Here is a 9975-nt window from a genome sequence, read left to right as displayed (position 1 = left end):
TGCCTGTGAAGCGCTTTAAGGCATCTCAACGATGTGATAAGGCTCTGTATCAAATACAAGGATTATTATTATCATAACCTTAATAAAACGAACATACCACCATTCACCCAATGATACCCCTCGTTTCAGAGTCCCTCGACCATCCTCTCTGCCTATCTCGCTCCCCCACCCTCCCTACCTGCCCCTACTCACTCTCCACCTTTTTATTTATTCCCTGAATGTTGTGGTGTCCAGATTAAGAGTCCGGGGATCCACTCCCCTCTTTCCTGACAGTATTTCCTCTTTCTCCCGCTCCTCCCTTCTTCTCTACCCCCTCCTCTCCGCTCCCTTCCCTGTTCGTGTGAAGCTTTATGAATAGTCTTCGATACCCACACTGGGGCATGTAACACAATACAGTTAATTCACTTTACAGTATATTCTGTGAAGCGCTTTGAGACATCTCAACGATGTAACTGACGTTGTATCAAATGCAAGGATTATTATTATTATTCTCCCGGTTGATCACCGTATACTGGTACAGTCTTAATTCGATTAAGGATTACTTTTTGTTACTAACCATCGTCCAAGCTGTTATCTCAGCTCATCCTAAGCCCCTGAAATAACCAAGTATTAAGCTTCACAATGGCAATCTATTATTTGATGTAAATATAAACAATCCTAGTATTTGATAGTGTACCTTATCACGTCTTTGAGACGTCTCAAGCACTTCACAGGATATACTGTAAACTGTAGTGACTGTGTATCTTGTGGGCGAAACACGACAGCCAGTTGTGCACAGCAGCGTCCCTCAAACAGTCATGGATTGAGTGATCAAATTATTATTATTTTGGGAAGGGATTATTACCCCTGGAAAGTGATCCACCAATCAACTAATAACCAGGTTCCTACTCACCGCTGGCCAACACAGGCGTGTGGAGTAAGGAAACTTGCCTAAGGTTTTATGCTGCCCGGGAATCAAACCCGGGTCCTCTGACTTGCGATATGAACTTAGATATGAACAATAACCTTTGCTCACCTTGTGGATAATCATCTGATGTGGCCTGAGCGAACAGGCAAAGCTATCATTTCTGATAGAGAGAAGCAAGAAATAAAATACACAGCACACACACGCACATACACCCGGGGACAACATCGTCTTTACCTTGATGAAGGTGGCTTTCCTCTGCTATTTCAGTGGATGGAGGAGGGGATCATTTTTAGCAATGTTAAAGAAGAGCGTGGATCCCTCATCGCTTCATGTTTCTCCTTCTTAGTACCAAAGGCAGCGTCATCACATACATCTCACCTGTATACACAACACCTCAAAACCAACACCAACACTGAAAGTTGGTTTAAGATCCCCAACACTCTCCTTCCGTCTGTCTGTCTCTGTTTCTGTTACTATTTCTGTTTCTGTCTGTCTGTCTCTCGCTCTCTATCTGTCTATCTCTTTCTCTCTTTTGCTCTCATTTGACAGCTATCACTTGCACTCTCCCAAGAACAGTTGCTAAGAGCTAGTTAAATCCCCAGCTCCCTGTGTTAATCGGATTGAAACGTTGCATCCAGGGGATCCTGAGAGACTGAGTCCAGATTGGCAGAGAGTTAGGGTTCGGGTGGTGTGAGTGTGAGTGAGTAGAAAGACAACACAAACCTGAGTTCACTCACTTCATGGGTGTTTGTGGGACATCGCTGGGTGCACACTGGCTGCTACATTTCGTCCACAAAACGGGTTCTATTCCCGGGCAGTGCAAAACACTGGTCAAGTTTCCTTACTCCCCGCGCCTCTGTCTACCAACAGTGAGTAGGAACCCGGTTGTTAGTTGATTGGCAGATCACTTTCCAGGGGTAATAATTCCTTCAAANTTTTTTTCAAATAATAATAATTTGGTCACTCAATCCACGACTGTTTGTGTGGACAATTGACTGCCGCGTTTCATCCACAAAACACACAGTCACTACATTTTACAGTATATTCTGTGAAGCGCTTTGGGCATCTCGACGTTGTAATAAAGCGCTGTATCAAATGCAAGGATTATTAAATTCCATCCAGTTTTAACCTGTTCCATTGCCTTAACCAAAAATTTAAGGTGGTTCATCCCCCCACCCACCCCGGCTCTCTTCCCTTCTTGTCCCCCATTCCCTCCTTATTACTAATAATAATCCTTTGTGCTTTATCACAACTTTGAGACGTTTCAAAACGCTTCACAGAATATACTGTAAAGTGAATTGATTCTTTGTTTTATGGACAAGACATGGCAGCCAATTATTGTCATTATATTCATTATATTCTGTGAAGGTGATGGGTTGCCCCATGTGTCAGACACTCTGCTGATCACAGAGACAGGTTTCTGCAGGTACAACAGACAGACTGGTAAAACGGGCAGACACATGGCAGATGGGATTTAATGCAGAGAAATGTGAAGTGATACATTTTGGGAGGAAGAATGAGGAAAGGCAATATACAATATACGGAGATTTACCAGAATGGTACCAGGGATGAGCGACTTTAGTTATGTGAAGAGACTAGAGCAGCTGGGATTGTTCTCTTTAGAGCAGAGAAGTTTAAGGGGCGATTTAATAGAGGTTTTCACAATGATGAGGGGTTTTGATACAGTGGACGGGGAGAAACTGTTTACACTGGCAGGTGGGTCAGTAATCAGGTAACATAGATCTAAGATAATTGGCAAAAGAATCACAGGGGCAATAAGGAGAATTGTTTTTTACACAGAGTTGCTATGGATCGAGTTGTGGCGTCCCAGCTCCGCTCCTTTCTTTTCCGCCATTCCCTCTTTGAACCCCTCCAATCCGGCTTCTGGCTGCCCACAGCACGGAAACAGCCCTGATCACAGTCACTAATGACATTCTGAACATCTGTGATCAGGGCTCCCTCTGCCTCCTTGACCTCTCTGCCGCCTTCGACACTGTCGACCACTCCATCCTCATACTCCAGGACCACTGCTGTCCTGACAGACTGTCTGTCGGCCCCCACCCTCAACTCCGGGACCACTGCTGTCCTGACAGACTGTACTGTCTGTCGGACATCAAGTCCTGGATGAGGGCAAATTGACTACAGTTGAATGTGAACAAGACTGAGGCCCTCCTGATCGGCTCGCGCCAGCGCCTCAGCACCTCAGACTCTGGTAACATCAACCTCTATGGTTTCTCACTACAACGCAACTGTCTTTTCTTCCCCACATCCAAGCCATGACCCGCTCTGCCTTCCCTCACCTCCAAAACATCTCCCGACTCCGCCACTACCTCACCCCTCAGGCGCTGAAACTCTTGTTCATGCCTTCATCACCTCCAGGCTCGACTATGCAAATGCTCTGCGTGTCGGCCTTCCCAACTCCTCCCTCCACAGCTGCAGATAATCCAGAACTCTGGATCCGTGTGCTCTGCCGCACAAAACTCCATGACCCCATCTCCCCCACTCTCACCCAACTCCATTGGCTCCCTATCCTTCAGAGGATCCAGTTCAAGATCCTGGTCCTCACCCACAAAGCCCTCCATGACATCGCCCCACCCTACCTCTGCGACATCCTAACCCCCTACCAACCCACCCGCTCCCTCCCCTCAGCCGGCTCTGACCCACCCGCCCCACCATTGGCGGGAGAGCCTTCAGCCACTCTGCTCCCAACCTCTAGAATTCCATTCCCCAGTCACTCCGCCTCACCCCCTCCTTAGCCTCCTTCAAGTCCCACCTCAAGACCCTCCTCTTTGACCGTGCCATCGGCCACCCCCCTTCCCCTCCCCTCCCTTCCCCCCTCCTGACCCCCTGATGTGAAAGGCGCTATACAAATGTAATGTTGTTGTTGTTGTTATGGTCTGGATGCACAACCTGAAAGGAAACAGATCCAATACCAACTTTCAAAAAAGGGAATTAGAAAGGTACTTGACAAGGAAGGCGCTGACAGTCAGGGATTTGTACCTGAGCTGGGGGTTGGGATCAGGAGGGCTGGAGGGCAGGGAGGTTGGGGGATGGAGGGCGACCGAAACTGCGGTCAAAGAGGAAGGTCTTGGGAGGTGTACTGTAACGTGCAGTAAATCTGTTTTGTGGGCGAAACGTGGCAGCCTATTTGCATACAGCAATGCCCCCACACACAGCAATGTCCTCCACATCCGCTCTGCCACCCACATTCATGGCCACCTCCTCGACCTGGTGATTAACCAGAGCCTCAGTGTCTAAAATATCACAATCACAGACAAAGCCATCTCCAATCACCATTTCATCTCCTGAAACTCCTCAGTCCCGTTCCCCACCGCCATCAAACCCACCGCCATCTCCTACCACAAAACACAAAATACTGTAGATGCTGGAAATCTGAAAACAAAACAGAAGTCGCTGGGAACACTCAGCAGATTAGGCAGCATCTATGGAGAAAGGAAAGTGAGTTAACGATTCAGGTCCACGACTTCTGTGAAGGGTCGTGGACCCGAAACGCTGACTCACTTTCCTTTCTCCATAGATGCTGCCTGATCTGCTGAGGGTTCTCAGCAACTTCAGTTTTTGTTTCCATCTCCTACCGGCCCTGGAAAAAATTTTCCCTGCAATCCCTCTCCACTGCCCTGGAGTCATCTGAACTCCTCCCCCTCTGGCCTACCTCCCGCACTGATTTATCCTCCTTGCTCACTCTCCTCCACAACTCCCTCTCCATCACTCTTGATGCCCTTGTCCCCCTCACCTCCCCAACCATCTCCTACTCATGAACCTCACCCTGGTACACCAGTCACCTCCGCTCCCTCAAGGGTCAGGTGTGGGCCACTGAACGCACTTGGCTTAAGTCTGACCTAACGGTCCACCGGCAGATCTGTCTGGACCACATAAAACGTTCTGCTCCGCCCTCGCCTCCACCAAATCATCCTTCTACTTCAAGACAGGACAACAATAAGGTCAACCTTAGTCTCCTATTCTCCACCACCAACCAGCTCCTTGTCCACCCTCCCACGCCGTGCCCATTCTCTCCTCAAACTGTGGGGAGATGCTAGATTTCCTCAAGTCAAAAATCAAGGAAATCTGGTCAGCTGCCTCCGCCCTCCCAACCCCCTTCGCATCTCCCCCAACACCCCAACCTCTACAACAACAACAATAACAACAAGATTCCATTTATAGAGCGCCTTTCACGTCGGGAGGACGTTCCGAGGTGCAGGACAGTTGGGTCAGGACCTGAGCATTGGGGGGGAAATGGTCAGGATGAGGGGAGGGAAGGGAGGGAGCGAGGAGGGGGTAGAGAGTCGAGAGGGGAGCTGAAAGCATAGTCAAAGAGAAAGGTCTTGAGAACGGCCTTGAAGGAGGAAAGGGAGGAAGCGGCGAAGGCACTGGGGGATAGAGTTCCAGAGCCTCGGGGCTGAGAGGCTGAAGGCCCGGCCACCGATGGTAGGGTGATTGGGGCGGGGGGTGTGGAGCAGACCGGAGCCAGAGGAACGGAGGGTACGGGCAGGTAGGTAGGGGGATAGTAGGTCGGAGAGGTAGGAGGGAGCGAGGCCATGAATGGCCTTGTAGGTGGGGATGAGGATCTTGAATTCGATCCTCTGGGGGATGGGCAGCCAGTGGAGGCGAGCGAGGGTGAGGGCGAGGGTGAGGGTGAGGGCGAGGGTGGGAGTGATGTGGTCGGGCGAGGGTGGGAGTGATGTGGTGAATGACCTGCAGTGTGGAGGGAGGGCCGGGAAGGCCGCGAGGAGAGAGTTCCCATAGTCCGGCCTTGAGGTGATAAAGGTGTGGACCAGAGTTTCAGTCACGTGAGGGGTGAGGTAGTGCCGTAGTCTGGCGATGTTCCGGAGGTGATGGAAGGCGGTGCCAGTTGTGGTGCGGATATGAGGGAGAAAGGACAGCTCAGGGTTGAACAGAACCCCGAGGTTCCTGATGGCTTTGAGAGGTGGAGAGTGCGGTCTTGGATGCTGATGCTGTCAGCGCCTGAGGTGCGGAGGCGCTGACGTGAGCCAATCAGGAGGGCCTCGGTTTTACGCACGTTCTACCCATCCCTCTCTCCACATCTTTGGACCTGTCTCCCCTGTTCTCTCATCACCACCATATCCAGCATGAAAAACAGCACCTGCTCCCTTGATCCCATCCCCACCCCTCTCGTTACCTCCCAGCGCCACCTCCTCTCCCCTCTACTCTCCGACACCATCAATCTCTGCCCATCATCTGGCACCATTCCCATCCCCCTAAAAACAGCTACAATCACCCCCATCCTGAAAAAACCTTCCCTGGACCCATCCCTGCCTTCTGACTACCGGCCCATCTCCAATCGCCCTTTTCTTTCCAAGGTCCTTGAAAGAGCTGCTGCTTCCAGCTTCACACCATCCTCTCTTACCACTGCCTTCACGAATCCCTCCAATCTGGTCTCCGTGCTGGGAGCAGCATTGAAACTGCTCTGGTCAAGGTCACAAACAACATCCTGTCCATCTGTGACCAGGGCTCTCTCTGCCTCTTCGTCCTCCTCGACTTCTCCGATGCCTTCGAGACCATGGACCACTCCAATCTCCATCACCTCCTCTCCTCTCACCTCAACCTTCAAGGTTCTGTCCTTGAATGGTTCAGGTCTTAGTCTCACACCGCCTCCAATTTGTCTCTACCAACGGTTTCTCTTGTAGCCCCTGTTCAGTCTTGTGCGGTGTTCCTCAGGTCCTCTGTCCTCGGTCACCTCCTCTTCAACCTCTACATGCTCTTCCTTGGTGACATCATCCGCAGACATGGGGTCAACTACCACATGTACGCACACGGATGATACCCAACTCTATCTCTCTACCTCCGCCCTCAACCCCAGGACCACTGCTGTCCTGACAGACATCAAGTCCAGATGAGAGCTGACTTTCTTCAGTTGAACGTCAACAAGACCGAGGCCCTCCTGCTTGGCTCGCGCCAGCACTGCTGCACCTCAGGCACTGGCAGCATCAGCATCCACAGATGCACACTCCACCTCACCAGTCAGGAACCTGCGTGTCTTGTTCAACCCTCAACTGTCCTTTCTCCCTCACATCCGTGTCATGACCCGCTCTGCCTTCCCCCACATCACCCGACTCCGCCACTGCCTCACCCCTCAGGCCACCAAAATCCTCATACACGCATTCGTCATCTCAAGCCTCGACTACGGAAACTCCCTCCTTGTGGCCTCCCCAACTCTTCCTCCACAACCTGCAGATCATCCAGAACTCTGCAGCTCATGTCCTCCCCCAGGCTCTGTGACCCCATCACCCCCACCCTCTCCCGGCTCCACTGGTTCCCCATCCCTCAGAGGATAGAATTCAAAATCCTCGGCCTCACTTTGAAGGCCCTCCATGGCTTTGCCCCCTCCAACATCTCTGACCTGCTGATCCCCTACCAACCTGTCTGCTCCCGCCTTTCAGCAGTCTCCGGCTGCTCCAGGTCTCCCGCACGACCCGCCCCACCATCAGCAGCCGGGCTTTCAGCCTCTCTGTCCCACCCTTTGGAACTCTATCCCACAATCCCTTCCCCTCGCTCCCTCTCTTGCCTCCTTCAAGGCACAACTCAAGACCCTCCTTCTCGGCCGTGTCTTCAGCCGCCCTCCTACCCCCTCTGCCCTCCCTCATCCCAACCCTGCTCCCACCCCCCCCATACTCGGGTCCTGACCCCTGACTGTTCAGCACCTTGGGACCTCCTCCCGACATGAAAAACACTTTACAAATGTAATTTTGTTGTTGTTGTTGCTGCATTTCATCCAATATACAGTCAATTCACTTTACAGTGTATCCTGTGAAGCGCTTTGAAACGTCTCAATGACGTGACCAGGCGCTGTGTCAAATGCCAGGATTATTATATATGATGATTGTAGTCTCGTCCCGTGTCTCTGTGCTCATCACTGACCCATATCAACTAATCTCATCTGCAGCTCAGGACAATGACAATGACATCCAGGAGAGGTCTGCGCTGCCTTCAATATGTAATTGAAGATCATGTGTCGTCAGCAAATACTAAGAACGCCGGCAGCCAGAGATTGCTCTAATCCCAGAGCGTCAGCCCGGAGTGTCAGCCCGGCTCAGGAACAGCAGTGACATTGACACCGTGCCTGTCATGTCGGGAGGACGTCCCAAGGAGCTGGACTATCAGGGATTTAGAGAACATATGATATCCTTATGTTTGATACAGCGCCTTTCATGTTGGGAGGATGTCTCAAAGTGGTTCACAAGGATTACTGTAAAGTGTAGTGACTGTGTACTTTGTGGGTGAAACGCAGCAGCCAATTGGTGAAGCAATGTCCACACACAGCCATGGAGTGAGTGACCAATTTTATTTGGGGGATCGTTGGCCAGGACCCCGAGAGAGAGAGAGAGAGAGAGAGAGTGTGTGAGAGAGAGAGAGTCCCTTCTCTTTCCCAACAGCTCCGCGGGATCTTTAACATCCACCTGAACAGGATGACACCTCCCACAATACAACCCCCCCCAGCGCTGCCCGGAGCCTCAGCTTAGACTGTGTGACTCCAAGTCCTGATGTGGGGCTTAAACCCACAACCTCCTGCCTCAGAGGAGAGAGAGAGTGATACACACTGACACACACTGACACGCACTGAGCCGGGCTGACACACACTGAGCCGGGCTGACACGCACTGAGCCGGGCTGACACGCACACACTGAGCCGGGCTGACACGCACTGAGCCGGGCTGACACGCACTGAGCCGGGCTGACACGCACTGAGCCGGGCTGACACGCACTGAGCCGGGCTGACACGCACTGAGCCGGGCTGACACGCACTGAGCCGGGCTGACACGCACTGAGCCGGGCTGACACGCACACACTGAGCCGGGCTGACACGCACTGAGCCGGGCTGACACGCACTGAGCCGGGCTGACACGCACTGAGCCGGGCTGACACGCACTGAGCCGGGCTGACACACACACACACTCCTCATGTAGGGTTAAAATTAAACAGAGAAGTGTGTTTCTCTCTCCCGGTGTCCTGGCTGACAGTTCACTGTATAAAGTTGGTCAAACCTCAAAGCTGTTTGCGGGACATTGCTGTGCGCAAATTGGGTATTGAGTGCACCTACAAAACACACAGTCACTACACTTCACAGTAAAATCCTCAGCCCGGCTCAGCGCGTGTCAGCCCGGCTCAGTGCATGTCAGCCCGGCTCAGTGCGTGTCAGCCCGGCTCAGCGCGTGTCAGCCCGGCTCAGCGCGTGTCAGCCCGGCTCAGCGCGTGTCAGCCCGGCTCAACGCGTGTCAGCCCGGCTCAGCGCGTGTCAGCCCGGCTCAGTGTGTCAGCCCCTCTGAGGCAGGAGGTTGTGGGTTTAAGCCCCACATCAGGACTTGGAGTCACACAGTCTAAGCTGAGGCTCCGGGCAGCGCTGGTGGGGGGGTTGTATTGTGGGAGGTGCCGTCCTGTGCAGGTGGATGTTAAAGATCCCGCGGAGCTGTTGGGAAAGAGAAGGGACTCTCTCTCTCTCACACACATCTCTCTCTCTCTTACACACACACTCTCTCTCTCTCTCTCTCTCACACACACTCTCTCTCTCTCTCTCACACACACTCTCTCTCTCTCTCACACACTCTCTCTCTCTCTCACACACACTCTCTCTCTCTCTCACACACACACTCTCTCTCTCTCTCACACACACTCTTTCTCTCTCTCTCTCTCTCTCTCCCGGTGTCCTGACCGACAATCCGCCAAATAAAATTGGTCACTTTTGGAGTCCTGTAGCTCAATGGTTAGCACTTGCCTCGCAAGCGAGAGACCTTGGGTTCGATTCCTGGGAGGGTGAAACCGTGGGCAAGTTTCCTTACTCGACACGCCTGTAATAATTGCTCAAGAAAAAACCCAATAATAATTTGGTTATTCAACCCACGATTGTTTGTGGGAAGCTGCTGTGCATAATTGACTGCCACATTTCGCCCGAAACATTATATTCTGTGAAGCGCTTTGAGTCTCGATGAAGTTATAAGGTGACAAATGGAAGGATTATTATTATAAATTCATGGTTCCAGAGACCGGCTATAGGTGGCATTGTGGTACACTCTATCTTGCTCTCTCTCGCCTCTG

This window comes from Callorhinchus milii, unplaced genomic scaffold (assembly GCF_018977255.1).
Source record: "Callorhinchus milii isolate IMCB2004 unplaced genomic scaffold, IMCB_Cmil_1.0 Scaffold4, whole genome shotgun sequence".
Classification (NCBI taxonomy): Eukaryota; Metazoa; Chordata; class Chondrichthyes; order Chimaeriformes; family Callorhinchidae; genus Callorhinchus; species Callorhinchus milii.
This window is presented reverse-complemented; position numbering follows the sequence as displayed.